The sequence below is a fragment of the Callorhinus ursinus genome, unplaced genomic scaffold, assembly GCF_003265705.2.
Source record: "Callorhinus ursinus isolate GAN/ISIS: 27379988/994484 unplaced genomic scaffold, GSC_fseal_2.0 scaffold4, whole genome shotgun sequence".
NCBI lineage: Eukaryota > Metazoa > Chordata > Mammalia > Carnivora > Otariidae > Callorhinus > Callorhinus ursinus.
This window is the reverse complement of record NW_027397066.1, coordinates 15,567,340-15,584,967: the sequence shown is the minus strand read 5'-3', so window position 1 is coordinate 15,584,967 and position 17,628 is coordinate 15,567,340.

Genomic DNA, 17,628 nt, shown 5'->3' with positions numbered 1-17,628 from the left:
AGTTCACTCAACCTGGAATTCTGTCTTATTTGTGGCAGTAAGAGGTAATCTGAGAGTTGCCATTCATTATAATAACTCAAAAGTATAGGAGCGTACCACCCAGAAACACCCTCAACTTCCAAATGTGTAATTCAATATTCATGAGCATTTTTTAACCATCATTATATCATAAATTTATTAGGCGCTGGATATGATACTATTTTATTTTCATTATGCTTATTTATTTCAAAAGATGAATGCTAGTACTCTATTCCATAAGTGGAAGAAAAAAAAAACTATGTTGTTTTTTATATATCATAATATAATTTATAAATAACACATGTATAAGGTATTGTAAAAAATATTGTATGAACCTAAGTTAGGTCCCTTATATTTGATCATATGCTTTTCATAAGTACAACCTAGCAATTAACTAATACTTGCAAGTATTTATTTATCATGTCTTACTCACTAAATTATAGTCACCTTGAAGGTAGAAACTATGACCATAGCAATCATTTTGTGTATCTTAGTAGGTGTCTTAATAAATATTTGTCAAATAAATGCAAGAAATAAAATTATAATTTATGGAGGACTTCTACTTCCAGAAAGATAGAATAGACATTCATTGTTCTATTCCTCCTTTTAAGTATAGATAAAAACTTGACATTTAAAAAATACATATTATATGACACTGAAAGGTGGAAAAAAGAAATGAGACCATGTGGGGATCTTGGAATGGAAAGAATGATATGAAAGTGTTTCCTTGGATTTTCTTTTTGCCTCATATAACCCAGGCTAGGTGCTGGAGAAGCAAGCTACCCAGAAACACCAATAGGTACAGATTTAAAAAAAGGGGGGGGGCAAGGAAAACACACTTTCTCTAATCAAAGAAACAGGAAAGCAGCAGCAGAGCAAGGCAGACAACTTTAGACAATAACTGCTCTGTTCCAGCCAAAACCCACAGAGAAAACTGTGGTCACACCACACTCATTAGTAGAAGTTGAATGGAGAATCTCGATTACCACCATTGTCAGGTTGCAGTGAGGCATACCAAGCCTCCTACCAGGGTGATGTCAGAGAGTGGGCAGCTAAGATATTTACCTTCACAGGGCAGTACTGAAGATACTCCCCATGATATTTGTGAAGACCATGTAGGAAGCCTTCCTGGACTTTTACCTCTCATTCAGCAGTAATGTTGTGCCCCTCTCCTTCCTTATGAATTGGTATCAGGAGGCCTAGTGGAGAGCTAGAACTGTCACTACCACCCAACAATAACAAGGCCACCCTCTAGTCATGTCAGTGTGGGCTACCTAATGAACAGTCATGAACATAGAGGGTAGTGCAACAGAGACAGTGGAGAGTCACACTCCTGTCTGAGCCCAGGAAGTAATGAGTAGCCCTCCTCATTGCATTTCAATGGCGGTTTTAAAGACAACTTGGACTCCCCACTCCAGGTGCAGTAAGGAGGCAGTGTTTCTCCCATCTGTTTTCCATGGGATCCACATTAGAGGAGGCCTGTGAAACAAAAGATCTAAATAATATCTAGGCAAATCTCTAAATTAATAAGAAAAGACAATCAACAGATTCTGACAGTAAAAAGACACAGATATTAGAATTATCTGACAATGAGTTTTAAAGTAGCCATTATAAAAATGTTTCAATGAGCAATTATGGACATGTTTGAAATAAATGAAAAAATAGAAAGTCTCAGTAAAGAAATAGAAGATAGTAGGAAGAACCAAATGGAATTTCAACCAAATTTTAGCTATCAAAATATAAAAGTCAAAGTTAAAAAGAAATGCAATAAATAGGTTCAACATCAAGATAGGGAGAACAGAGGAATAAATTATTTAAAGTGCCAATAGAATAAAAGAAATTATCCAACCTGAACAACAGAAAGAAAATAGACCGAGTACAAAACAAAATGAATAAGGGTCTCAGGCATGTGTGAAACTATGTAAGAAAATTTAACATCTGTGTCATCAAAGTCCCAGAAGGAGAGGAAAAAGAGGTAAGCTGAAATGTATTTGAAAAAAATGATAGCTGAAAATTCTCTAAATTTGGCAAAAATTATAACTTGTGGATTCATGAAAATAGAATTCAATGACAGAAAGATAACTGGACAATCTCCACATACTTACAAACTTTAGAAACTAAGTAGCACAATTTCTGGGTAATCCATGGATCAGTGAAGGATCAGTGAAGAAATCTGAAGGGAAATAAAATATATATTGAACTGAATGAAAATGAAAAACAATGTAATGGGCTTTGTGAAGCATAGTTAAAGCAGTACTGAGAGGGAAATGTAAAGCATTAAATGCACACATTAGAAAAGTGGAAAAGTTTCAAATCAGTAATCTAATCTCTGACCTCAAAAGCTAAGAAAAAGAACAAAATAAGCCCAAAGCATGAAGAAAAAGAAGAAGAAGAAGATGAAGAAAAAAAAAAAACAAAAACTAAAGAGCAGAAATCAATGACATTTAAAAAAATAAAAACAATAGAAAAAAATAAAGGAAACTAAAACCTTGTTCTATGAAAAGATTAATAAAATTGACAAACCTGTAGTAAGACAAAAAAGCAAGACAAGGCAAAAATGAACAATATTAGAAATAAAGCAGGGGATATAAACACATACCCTGCAGATATCAAAAAGAAAAGAAATACAATGACTAACTTTACACATAAAAATTTGACAGATGAAATAGAACAATTCTTTGAAAAACACAAATTAGGAAAACTCATCCAACAAAATAAATAATTTGAATAACTTTATTAAAAGAATTGAATTTGTAGCTAAATAACTCATATAAAAGAGATCTAGTGGCTAGGTAGTTCGAATTCTAGCAAATGTTTAAGGAAGAATGATACCAATTTGACAGAGAAAAAAGGAGAGAACACTTCCAATTCATTTTATGAATTAGTATTACCCTGATACCAAGCATACACAACCAGGCAAAAATATTACAAAAAAGAACTACTGACCAATTCGAATATGAATAAATATGAATATATCCATGAATATATACACAAAACCCTTAAATTTTAGTACATAGAATTAATTAATACATAAAAAGAACATATAAAAATATATATGCACCATAACTAAGTGAATTTATTCCAGAAACACATAGCTCCTTCAATATTGAAAAGCCAATCAATGTAAAACCAATGTAAAGCCAATGAAAAACAAACCCATCATATTAACAGTCTAAATAAGAAAAAGCAGATGGTCATATCAACTGGTGCTGAAAAGCATTTGATAAACTGCAACACCCAATCTTGATAAAAGTCTGAAAAAAAAAATGGGAATAGAGAGAAACTTACCTAACTTGATAAGGAAATCTACAAAATCCCTACAGCTAACATGATACTCTATGGTGAAAGACTGAGTGCTTCCCTCTAAGCAAGGCAAGGAGTCCACTCTCAATACTCTTATTTAACATAGGGCTAGAAGCTCTAGCATAAGCAGTAAGAAAAGAAAAGGAAATTAAAAAGAATACAAATTCAGAATGAAAAATATAAAGATCTATTTGAAGATGACATGATCATCTCCATAAAAAGTCTTAGAGAATTTATCAAAAACTCATAGAACTCATAAGAAAGTTTAGCAAGTTTATGGGATATAAGATAAATATGCAAAAATCAATGATATTGCTATATAACAATATAATATATAATTGATATATATATTTCCAATCACTTCAAAAATTAAATACTTAGGTATAAATATAGCAAAACATTTGTAGGTCCTGTATGCTAAAAACTAGAAAACACTGATAAAAAAATCAAAGAAGTTCTATAAAAAAATGGATAGACATGTACAATATTTATGGATTTATGGATTAAGAGACCTATATAGTAAAGGTGTTAATTTTCTCCAATGTGATATACAGGTCTAATGTAATTCCTATCAAAATCACAGCAAGATTTTTGTAGACAGAGACAAAAAATATTTTACAATTTATATTTAAAGGCAAAGAACTGGAATAGCCAAACAAGTTCGAAAAAGAATAATAAAGTGGGAAGAATTGTTCTATGAACTTTCAAGTTGCATTATATAGCTACAATAACCAACGTTGTGTTGTATTGGCAAAAGATCAGACACACAGATCAATGGAACAGAATAGAAAACCCAGACACAGATCCACACAGATATGCCCTATAGACTTTTGCCAAAAACACAAAATAAATATTACAGAAGAAAGATAGCATTTTCAAAAAATGGTGCTAGTATATCTTTAGGCCACAAAAAAAAAAAATGAATCTCAGATAAATCTCATGTTTTCTACAAAATTAACTTAAAATGAATCATAGACTTCATATTAAATGTAAAATTATAAAACTTTTAGCAAAAAAGAAATAGAATAAAAACATTAAGATAGGTCTAGACAAATAATTCTTAGATTTAATACCAAAAACATCCATATAAAGAAAAACTGATAAAGTAGACATCTTCAAAATTAAAAATTTTAGCACTATGAGAGCCTGTAAGTGGATGAACAGGCAAGCTACAGACTTGAAGAAAATATTTGTAAGTCACAAATCTAATAAAGGAATAGTATCTAAAATGTATAAGAACTCTCAGAACTCAACAGTAAATAAATCAAAGAATCAAATTAGCAAATGGAGAAGGGCATTAAAACACACTACATGAAGAGAATATACAGATGGCAAATAAGCCTATGAAAGGAAATTAATCATCGTTCACCGTTAGGAAGATGGAAATTAAAATTCCAATGAGATATTAGCACACACATATCAAAATGGGTAAAAAAAAAAAAAAATGGAGCCAGTACTAAATGCTAGAGAGTATGTGGGAAACCGCATCATTCTTCCACTGTGGGTGGAAATGTAAAATGGTACAGTGGCTCTAAAAACTATTTGGCAGTTTCTTCAAAATCTAAATCTGCAATTACCACAGTACTCAGCAATAGCCCTCCTAGGCACTTATCCCAGGGAAATGAAAACTTATGTTCATGCAAAAACCTGTATGTGAATATTTATGGCATCAATAGCTCAAAACTGGAAACAACCAGACTTTCTTCAATGGGTGAGTGGTTAAATAAACAGTGGTACATCCATATCATGGTCACTACTCTTCAGCCAAAATGGATGGTCTACGGGTACACAAAACAATCTAGATGAAGCTCTAGAGAATTATGCTCAGTGAAAAAAGCCAATGCCTCAAAGCTTATACAGTATATAATTCTATTTGTATAACATTCTTGAAATGACAAAATTATAGACATTTAATACACAGTGTTTATCAGGTGTTAAGGAGTGACTGGCAGGGCAAAGAAAAAGATTGTGACTACAAAAGCACATATCAACGATCATCGTAGTGATAGAAATGTTTTATATCTTGACTCTATTAATGTCAACATCCTGGTTGTGATATTGCTCTATTGTTTTGCAAGATGTCACCATTGAAGTAAACTGGGTAAAGGATACCCAGGATATCTCTGTATCATTTTGTACAACACCATATGGTACATTTTCTATCATTTTCTCAGAATAAAATATCTCATTAAGAAAGTCCATATACTGTAGTTGGCACAATAGGTGCTCAACACACATTGAATTAATAAAAGCTGTGCCTTATAGATTTTGCTCAGGATTTAGTGGAAGGAAGATACAACTGTTCCTCTCATGTAGCCTTGCAAGGGTCTTCCAGATTTTTCCTAATCATTTGGCATTTCTTTGCCCTACATTAGCACATGCAAGTGTTTCAATGTACAATCTGTTCTCTATCGGTTATGAGACTATCTTTAAAATGGATGTAGGGCTGCCTGGGTGGCTCAGTCAGTTAAGTCCAACTCTTGATTTCGGGTCAGGTTCATGTTATGATCTCAGGGTCCCTCAAGGAGTCTGCTTGTCCCTCTCCCCCGCACCTCCTCCACTTGCCCATGTGCACACTCAAAGGCTTGTTCTCAAATAAACTTTTAAAAAATCTTTTAAAATAATAAATAAATAAATAAATAAATAATAAATAAATGGAAATACTGGATAATCTCCCATGGTTACATCTTTAAGACTTCAAATGTGGGCATATGAAACAGGTTACTTATTAAAAGTGCTTAGCAACGAAAGAGCAAAACCATGCTAAGGTGTCCTCAGGACTTAACACAGTGTTTCCCGTGTAGCAGGGATTAGATACATATTTCTTAAGTGAATTTACTAAAGAATAGGACATTGTAAGTTTTCCATAAATGATAAATAGTGGTAGTAGTATAGTAGTAATGATTTCAGTAGTAACAGTAGTGGTATAATTGTAGAGTGCTACTATTACTAGAATAAAAAAAAAATAGATGACTTCAAATCTCAAAAATGTACTAGGTTACCATTACTCAAGTTCGTGACCATACCCATATTTCTGCTGTATTTTTCTGCTTCTGGTTTCTGAATTACCAACATTAGCATTGTCTCTCTACTCTGCTCAGAAATCAAACCTAATATTTAGCTGTTTGCCTCCAAACCACCCATGATCCAAAGGTTCTAGGAAAATAAAAAAAAAGTAACTTTCCACTGCAAAAATGTTTAGTTTCTGCCTTGACTATCCCGGAAAATAATAAATCGTTACGTTCTTCCTGATAAACATGCACTTGAAAATTAGTAGCTACAAGTATCAGCTGAGGCACAGGTGAATGCTTTGACACTAAGTTTTGCCAGATTTTTTTTCTATTACATTTCCAAGTGCTTTGTGGCATGTGTTGAATTATAGTGTAGGTGTCACTAAATAGCAGCTTCAAACTACTGAGAGGTGAATAGTTCCCATTTATTATCATGGTTCCAAACATTTTCTCCTGAATTCCCGGATGACCCTGGAGGAACTGCGTCTTGGTTCACAGATCACAAGACCCGTTCTTGATGATCTAATAGAGATTCTGTTTAAGTGAAGTATTATCTTCTCTGTCAACTATTGAAGAAAGGCAGGCAACCTTAAAACAATTGCTATAATATTCTTAAGGGGCAGATGATGCATTTTTTCAGGGGGGATTTGATTAGGTTTTGTTAGATGGTAAAGAGTGTTTTTGCTGGGGTACCTGGGTGGCTCAGTCTGTTGGGCGTCTGCCTTCAGCTGGGATCATGGTCCCAGGGATTCTAAGATCAAGCCCTGAATAGGGCTTCCGGCTCAGCAAGGAGTCTGCTTTTCCTTCTGCCCTTCCCCCACACATGCTCTCTCTCTCAAATAAATAAATAAAATCTTTAACAACAGTAAAAAAAGTGCTTTTGCTTTTTCATAGCTTTCTTTTATAGATTTTGTGGAATTGAAGAAAATAATAATACACACTGATAAATGCTTGCAAATATTTGTGTTTCCATGGTTTACATTTTTGTGTTCTGATGTGGAATATTATATAGTTCCAATGTCCCTCTTATTTGTCTTATGATTTAATATTTCCATCTGAAGAAATGCCCATGTTTAACTTAACCTATTAAAAACCAGAATAAAGAATATCTGTAACCAAAGGTTACTACAAAAATTAGGAGTTTGGACAGAGGCTTATTTTGCAAAGAACCAGACATCTTTCCAGTGATGGGGTTCTTCTCAAATCAAACCTCAAATTAATGTGATCTGAAGTTCTCTTTATTTAAGTACAGAATTCTAATCTAGATATTGTTGTACTTCTATACTATAAATTCTTCCTCTTGAGAAGAATGGTTCTTTGGATTCCGCCATCTGTCTATTGACTATTTCAACATTATCCCTTTTGGTTTTCCTGATTCATCTGTTAACTCAAGTTTACCCCCACTCAACTTAAAGTTGCCCAAATTCTCCTTCTTAATTAGCACCATAAATTTCCTTCTTCTATCAAATTTGTGTCTTTTTAAAAGATTTTATTTATTTATTTGAGAGAGAGAGTGAGAGCATGAGTGGGGGTAGGGTCAGAGGAAGAAGGAGAAAGAGACTCCTCACCACCAAGCAGGGGAGCCTGATGTGGGGCTCGATCTCAGGACCCTGGGATCATGACCTGAGCTGAAGGTAGATGCTTAACCCACTGAGCCACCGAGGTGCCCCTAAGTTTGTGTCTTTTTTATACATGTCAACATTTTAATCCTGATCCTAAAAACTACTAGCATGTATTTATTTATTCATTCAGTTGGTATTTATAACATATATGTATTTCTAGTTTTATGAATTATAGCAACCATGTAGGAAATACATTCCCTGCTATTGAGAAGGGTTTAATAAATCCTAGTATGTTCCCTTAAAGGGATTCTAGACAGCCATTCAAAACAATACTTTAAAACAGTAGTCCCTAAACTATGGCCCACTGGTCGGATATGGCCTGTCACCTGTTTTTGTAAGTATACTTCTACTGGAACATAGTTATTTCCATCTGTTTATGCATTATCTAAGGCTACTTTTATGCCACAATGGCAGAGTTGTATAGATTCAACAGAGACCATATGGTACACAAAGCCTAAAATATTTGCTTTCTGACACTTTACAGAAAAATTTTTATGACTCCTGTGTTAGAAGAATCCCCAATGCCATTTACTTAATAATTTTTATACACACAAAATAGATATAATAGAAAAATATCCATGACATAATATTAAGATAACATGTAGGTTACAAAATGACCCATTTTTTTGTCGATGGAATTTATATATACAAAAAATCTGGTAAGATACACAACAAAATGCTAACAGTTTGAATATTTGGTGGAAGTATAGGAAATATTTTCTCATATGTTGTATCAGAGGATTTTGTTCATGCTTTTCTTATATGTTAAATCTCTTAGGAAAGTATTTGCTGCGGGTAACAAAAACCCTGATGATCAGTGGTTAAAAACATGAAAAAATTGATTGTTCATTTAATAAAGAGTTTATTCATAATTCAAAACCCTTGTCACAGCTGAAGTATGCTCCATATTTTTATAATAATCTAATTTTAGGGCAGGATGAATATTCAGGTAAGATGAAACAAAACAAAACTTAAAGAATGGTTAAAGAGCACATACATGCAGGAGCCCCAAACAGTTACAGTTGTGTGTGAACATGGATTCTAGAGACAAAATGACTCATGAAACTCATTTTACTTCTTTTTTTTTTTAAAGATTTTATTTATTTGAGAGAGAGAGAATGAGAGATAGAGAGCACGAGAGGGAAGAGGGTCAGAGGGAGAAGCAGACTCCCTGCTGAGCAAGGAGCACGATGTGGGACTCTATCCCGGGACTCCAGGACCATGACCTGAGCCGAAGGCAGTCGCTTAACCAACTGAGCCACCCAGGCGCCCGAAACTCATCTTACTTCTTCTATTTGCTGTGCATCTTTGGGAAATTTGTTTACCTATCTTTGTTTCACACCTGTAACACATCTGTACAATGAGATAAGTCAAAGAATACCTTGCAGAATTGTTTTGTGTATTGAACATGTGAATACCACTAGTGGGCTTAAAATGGTGCCCAATGAATAATAACTACTCGATAAATGTTAGGCATTATAAGTATTAACATTACATGATGTGAAAAAATACATGAGCCAGTTAGCTTGAAAGTCTTGCCATGAGGGATATGTGTAATGTGAAACTATGAACTAAAGTCATGCCCACATAGAAGTCTCATTCTTTTGTCTTGCTGATGGCTTGGATGATAAAGGTGAGTTCCCTCTAACCACTCCTCAGAGGGAATAGAGATTTTCAAGTTTCTGACTTCATGGTATATACTGTTTCCTTTGCCTGTGTTGCTTTTTGCTTTAACAGTTCCCCACCTAATTTCTACCAATTTTTCACTCTTCGGAGCATTCTGATCTAGTCTTTCCTTCACCTCTCCCTACCTCCCTGCTCCCATTATTAGTCTGGCATAACAAAGAACCATCTACAGACTGTGTGGTTTAAATAACAGAAATCTATTTAATCACAGGTCTGGAAGTCGGGACTCTAAGAACAGGGTGTTGGCAGTTTTGGCTTCTTAGGGGTCCTCTCTCCTTGGCTTGTAGAGCCCTCTGTCTCTTTCTTACCTCTTTACATGGTCTTTTCTTTCGACATGTCTGTGTCCTAATCTCTTCTTCTTATAAGGACACTAGTCATATTAGACTAGGGCTCACTGTTATGCCCTCATTTTAACCAATCACCTCTTTAATTATTTTTTTAAAGATTTTATTTATTTGTCAGAGAGAGAGAGAGAGAGAGAGAGAAGGCATAAGTGGGGGGAGTGGCAGGCAGAGGGAGAAGTGGGCTCCCCGCTGAAGGAAGTCTGACGTGGGACTAGATCCCAGGACCCTGGGATCATAACCTGAGCGAAGGCCTTAACTGACCCAGGCATCCCCGCCAATCACCTTCTTTTAAGACCCTTTCTCCAAATACAGTCACATTCTGAGGGTTAGGACTTTAACTTATGAATTTGGGGAGGAGACACAATTCAACTCATCACTTCTTGTGGTTGTCTGTCATAGTATCCTATCCGTTTCTGCATAATGCTTATCATAATATATAAATATATTAGTACTTTTTTCATTTATTTGTTAAAAGTCAGCTTCCATATGAGTGGCTGTTTTTTCTATTGCCACAGCCCCAATACAATGCCTGGCACCACGTGGGAGATCAAGAAATGGATGTTAAATAAATGAATGTACCTCTATGAATTTTTTTTCTTTTTTTGGAACAACATATGCTATCTGCTGGTGAAGGTACAGAAACTTCTTTACCATAGGGTATATAATATATTTTAAAAGTAGTTAAGTTAAAGATAGCCAATTATTTATTGTCAGTTCTTTTGAGTATTGGATTAGTTTGGCCATATGGAAATATTACTTTTATAAATAAAAAATGTTCAAATACAGGCACTTTCATATTGCTAACTTATTTAGACAGAGGTTTTTCTCCTAGGTCATTTTGAAAAAAAAATATTCTTCTGTTTGGATCAAAAATTTCTATTGCTCACCTTTCACCCATAAGAACCTTGGGTTGATTACTGCCTTGTTCTTTGCCTAAAGAATTTCTTATGCTAAACTTCACCTTTCTTGGACAATTAGTCCCCTGGGCTCAGGTCTCTTGCATAGGCCCTGTCTGAGGATTTATCTACTGACAGCTCCCTGCAGTAATTCAAACTCAATTATTCATCCTTTCTTCCCAGAGGCTGTGTTCTAGGATATATGAGGACTCAAGAGCACCCTTCTCCACCACCATTAAATCAGTCTCCATGACTGGACGCATGCATTCCATTTTTTTACTTTAGGGTAAATTCTTTCCACCACACACACTGAATTACCTCTCACTTCCCAACATATTGGGTTACTTTTCATTTTTTGTTTTTTTATTTTTTTATTTTTTTATTTTTTTATTTTTAAAGATTTTATTTATTTATTTCAGAGAGAGAGAGAATGAGAGACAGAAAGCACAAGGGGGAAGGGGGTCAGAGGGAGAAGCAGACTCCCCGCCGAGCAGGGAGCCCGATGTGGGACTCGATCCCGGGACTCCAGGATCATGACCTGAGCCGAAGGCAGTCGCTTAACCAACTGAGCCACCCAGGTGCCCTACTTTTCATTTTTTAAAACTGTCTTCTTCCCTTCTCTCTTCCTTTCCTACATTTCTCTTTACCTTTCTCCTTTCCTTCTTCCCTTCCTTTCTTGCTTGCCTTCTTGTTTCCTTCCTTCTTCACAATACCATCATTGCCATGTGTTCTATGAATATAATGATAAATACTCCAAAGTACTGGGCTTAAAGGAGTTACACTGTAGTGAGTGACACTAACATGTCAATAGTCACACTATATAGTGTAAACACTGAAATAGAGCTCTGGACAGACATAGGAGCATGCCAAAGGGGCATCAAGCCAACCTTGTGGATAGGGCTAAGGTGTCAGGAAGTTTCCCTAAGGCCATGGCCACTAAACTGAATGCCTAATTTTATTCTTATTTATAAACCATATTACCTCCTGTCATAAGACATGCCTCACGTTTTTCTTTATATATGGAATGCTCTTTTCACCCCTCTTTATTTAGTTAATGCTGGTCCATCAGATTTCAACTCAAGCATTATTACTTTTTCAGGGAGGATTTCCCTGTCCAGATCAAATCTACGTAGTAGAAGGATGTATAGTTCTGTGCATGCCTTGTATGCTTTGTAGCTATTAGCAGTTTAATTTTACATTTGTTTGTCTGATTAATTGATTAATATCCATTTTTTCCAAGCAAACTGTGAGGGGTCATGAAGTTAGAGATCTGGCTACTTGATTGTCTGAAATAATGCTTTGCATATCATAGAAACTAAATATTTGTTGACTTAGTAAATAAATTTAGATACAGAAGAAGGAAGATTTGAGAGTGGTGGTGGTAGGCAATGAGTTGAGTAGGGTTGTGGGTTGAGTAGGGCCTTCCAACAAGAGAAAACTGCTTCAGAGAGGGCCTGATGGGGAAAGGCACTCTTTGTCAGCAGTTAGCTGAAGCAAAGAGGTTGTGAAGGTAAGTGGGGCCCCACAGAAAGTTTTATAAGTTTTTCAGACTTTTTCCTATGGATTTATGAGGACTTGTTTCAAGTTTTTACACAGGGGAGACGGATGATGAGATTTGTATTGTTGTAAACATCATTCCAGTTGTAATGTGAAAAATGCTTGGGAGGCAACATACCTGAGCTAGTGAAGACCATTTGATGATTGCTGCAAAAATTCAAGTGAAAGAAACATGTTTTCAGCTAGAAAGAGTTATGTGACTTCAGCAAAAGAAGTAATAAGTGGTTGGTTGAACATGATGGGGGTTAAGATTGGAGAAGAAGAAAAGAACAATCCTAGGGTGTAAATTGGAGCTCCAGAGAGATAAAGATGCAATTTAGTAGGATAGAGATGAGCAGGATTGGAAAGTAGGTGAGTTCAGTCTTGACTATGCAAAGTTGACTTGTGGGTCACCCAAGTGAAGTTGCCCAGGAGGCAATTGGAGGTATACATCTGGAGTTAAGGAAAGAGAGAGAATTTTTATGTCATAGGTGGTATTCTCTTTGAGGAATGATCTAAGACAAAGATTTGGATGCAAATCATTTCTTAATGAAGTGGGAGAAGTAAGAAAGGGAAGGGGACGAAATGCAGGAGAGTTATTTCAGATGAAGTCCCAGACTCTACCTAAGTCTTCTTTAGGGATCTTTACAGAATAAATTATACCTTAAATTCATCCCAGTGGAAGCAAAAGAGCTTGTTTCATACTCAGGAGGGCAGAGAGAAGGGAATGTAAAATTCCTAAGTACTTCTGCTTCTCTGTATGGGTAAGGCAATTTGAGGGACCAAAGTCAATCTTTTAAAAGTCATAGTATGAGCTATTATTAGCAAAGCACACAGATGCTTGAGATTGGGTACACAAAAGGATCCAAAGGGATCTGGGTGGGGCACTAGTAGTATTCATTACTGTGTAGTTATATACTTAGGGGTCAGGACTTCTCAGAGACTTCTCAGAGAGGGTATCTAGAGTGAAGAGAACAAGGCTTAGGGAGAGGAGATGTAGTGGAGTCAATGAAGACTGAGAAGGATTGCCAGTAAGAAAGCAGAAAACGTAGGAGATTGTGGTTCAACAAAGTCAAAAGAAGCATACATTCTTAGGTCTTAGGAACCTGATGATCACGAGTAAGAGTTCACTTGCTATTTTCTCCCAAGAATTCTAAGAAATTAGGAGCACTGCAAAATTAGGTGCCTTGTTCTGCCAGCTCAGGATTCCCAATATGGTTTTAAAAATGGGGTCTCCTGAGGATACTCAATGAGTAAATAGAGTGCAATAGTGCTGGGCTGAGACAATAGAGGCCTTGGTTCCAGTTTTAGCTTTACTGCTAGGTACCTTTTAAATTAAGTAATTGACCAGTACTCTGTGGACCTCTCTCTCAGTAGTGGTAGAGAAGAGGGGCACCTGAGTGGCTCAGTTGGTTGAGCGTCTGACTCTTGGTTTTAGCTCAGGTCATGATCTCTGGGTCTGGAGATTGAGCCCTGTGTCAGGCTTCCGGCTTAGCAGGGAATCTGCTTGAGATTCTCTCTCCCCCTCTCCCCGCTTGTGTGCACTTTCTCTCTCTGAAATAAATAAACAAATCAAGAGAAGAAGAAAGAAAAAGAGAAAGAAAGAAGAAAGAAAGAAGAAAGGAAGGAAGGAAGGAAGGAAGGAATCAGGAAGAGAAAGCCACACTAATTGAAAAATTACATGTGTAGGCACAGAGAAGTTACATTCCCCAAAGAAAAGTTTTCAGAGGCCTTAGAATCTCTAGCTGCACTGATTAGTTAGGGTCTTTTCCTACACATAACTGGTTTGTAAAGACTGAGAGGTAACTGTTTTATCAAATACACAGATACCAACACAAAGTTACAAGACACACAAAGAAATATGAAAACGTGGCCCAAAGGAACAAAATAAAACTATAGAAACCAATCCTAAAGAAAAGGAGGCATATGAATTACCTGACAAAGAATTCAAAATAGTCATAAAGATGTTTTATGAGCACAAGAAAATAATGATTGAACAGAATGATAATATCAACAGAGAAATAAAAAACTGAAAAAAAAGCTTAATCGAAATTTGAGGCTGAAAAATACAATAACTAAACTGAAAAATTAACTAAAAAGTGGGAAATACACTTTCTTTCTTACTACACAGAATGCTGATAGTATTGTTTAAACCCTCTTATCCACAAGATACCCTGTGGGGCACCAGCTGTGTCTCCTTTGTTGGATTCTGGAGGTTGTGAGACACTAATGTAGGTTCCAGTTCATCTTCATGGATTTTTTCAGCTTGTCCTCATGCATTCTAGTTTGGTTTTGCTGGTCCCTGCTTCACATCCACCTTTCCTTCCTGACCTTGATCCCTGTTGACGGTCGGTCCACCTACACATTCACAAGGGCAACAGACTTATATGGACTACTCAACCAGCTTCCACAATCATACAATATCTAATCCCTGTAAAAAATCTTGTTACATCACTTATATTGGTTTTGACACTCTAATAAAACCCTAATCGTTACATGATGACAGAATGGATCAAACACGAACAATAAGGTGAACATGAAATTTAGTGTTGAGGTTCACAGAAAAAGATAAAGGGATCGAGGTTCCTGTATCCTAAGGACTCTGTGGAGCTGTAATATCAGCCCTGATCTGCCTACCCCTGGACTTCATTTTACACAATATAATAAATTACTGTTATTTGAGTTTTTTTTTAAGATTTCATTTATTTGAGTGAGAGAGTGAGAGCACACGCATGAGCGGGGGAGGGGAGGGGCAGAAGGAGAGGAAGAAGCAGGCTCCCTGCTCAGCAGGGAGCATGACATGGGGCTTGATCCCTGGACGTTGAGATCATGACCTGAGCCAAAGGCTGATGCTTAACCAACTGAGCCACCCAGGTGCCCCAATTTGAGGTCTTTGTTACATGCTGAACTTAGGTCGAAGTGGTGGATGCTAACTTAAGTTTTTCATTGGTGGTATTTGCTTGAAGTGCTAAGGATAATAAAATATTTGATATGGATTTTACAAGAACTCAGAGGCTTGTATTTGTTTATAGGGAAAGTATGTTACTATCAATTGACTAAACTTGTCAGCTAGAGGGGCGCCTGGGTGGCTCAGATGGTTAAACTTGTCAGCTAGATTCACTAGGTGGGAAAGTGAAGGCAACTTCACCTAGTTTGAGCCATTCTTCCCCTTGTGGATGTTAAAGTCAGTTCTACAAAGAGCCAATGCAAATCCTCTGCTCTTCCTAGTCTCTTAATTGTTCAGTAGTTTCTCTTTACCTGTTCATGGGAATACAGTTGATATATGCCTTGCTTGTCCCAAGATCTAATGAAACCAGGTTTGAATACCTTTTTTGGTTTTTGTTCCCAAGCCATCAGATATGGAATAGCTTAAAGATTCCTGAACCTTAACGTCTAGTGAGTCAGGATTTAAATAATAAAATCCCTACATCATAGGATAACATATCTTTTGTGATATTCTTTTATTTTTAAAGATTTTATTCATTTATTTGAGAGAGAGAGTGTGTGTAAGAGGAAGAGAGCACAAGCTAAGGAAGAGGCAGAGAGAAAGGGAGAAGCAGACTCCCCACTGAGCAGGGAGCCCGATGTGGGACTCAATCCCAGGAACCTGAGATCATGACCTGAGCCAAAGGCAGATGCTTAACCAACAGAGCCACCCAGGTGCCACATTTTTTGAGATATTCTGTATCAGATTCCAAGAATGGAAGTGATAGTATTTTGGGGGCATAAAAGATTAACCTGTGTGTTAGAATTTTAGGTGATAGGATATTAAGCTGCCAATTCTAGAAAAATCTTCAAATTTCTTATTCTTCTATTTCTAGCTCCTTTGATGTGTTTGAAAAGTGAATGTATTAGATATTGCAGGAGTAGAGGGCCTATATCCTGGTTTTTTTTATTTACTACTTGTGTAACATCGGACAAGATGTTTAATCTCTCTTAACACCAGCCTCCACAATATGAGGATAATAATGCCATACAGAATTGTGAGGATCAAGTAAGATAGGCATGAACAATATGTGGGACAAGATAGGCATTCCATAAATGATGTGTCCTCTTGGCTTTCTCTTAAAATGAGCAATAATCCAAGAATATTCCTGTCCCATTACTTCTTCTAAGATCATAGACAATTCCAAAAAAAATGCATTCCACTAAGGAAAAAATTTACATTTATCTTTATCATTGCTTCTGTTTCATGGATAGAAAAATGAGATGTCACATGAGTTCAGTTCTCCCTATTATACGGTCATCTAAAAGCATTTGTGGACAATTTATTGGACGCTTTAGTAACCTACCCAGGTAATCATGATCATCTTATGAGTATTGATTTCCTTTACTCTGTATAAAACCTCTTATATCTTCTAGTGTCTTTGCTGGATTGCTCTTTTATGGAGAAGTAACGTTTTGCCATGAAAAGCATGTAAAATATTTAACTCCTCGCCATTTTTTTTTTCCGGTCAAAGGTCAGGCTTTAATGAGATGGATTACTTCAGGGCCTGGAGCATATTTTTGCAGTGACTGTGTAGCTGTCAAAACCTTTACAGTAACAGAGAAATTATTGACTTTTCTCAGCTTAGGAATGACCAGTGAACAAAAGGATGATTGAACTCACAGCAAGTGTTTCTTAAAAGTCCTCATGACCTTGTCATTACCTCATTTGCAGGGAGAAAAAAAAATCTAAAATTAATTTCCTAAGGGGGAAGGGAGTTCTATATTGCTTTTTATAAGATGTCATCAAGGACAGAGAGATGGGGTTAATGTTGGAAAACAATGAAAGATCATGTGAAAAAGTTAAGTTGGGAATGGCTCGGTAATGCTGGACAAAGAATTGTGTGTAATTCAATAAACATTCGTTGAGGGTATTTTTCATGCAAGGTTATGGTCAAAATAGATTTTACTGAGAAAGCTAAGATGGGAAAGTGTAGTTCTCTGCCCCAGGAGTTTGTATTTTGTAGGCAAGTGAAGGAAGGAAATAATTTGTTATATAGCAGCATAGGTAGACCAAAGAGCTGACTTGGGAGCCTATAAGCATGACTTCTAGGTTCATCTCTGACTTCACTAAGTCTTTTTAACTTCTTGCATTTCACCTTGACTAACTATAGACTGAGGACTGGTGAAGATCCACTTATTCAAAACCAATTCTCTCTCTCTCTCTCTCACACACACACACACACATACACACTTAAACTGTGTCACTAAACTATTCACTTGGAGA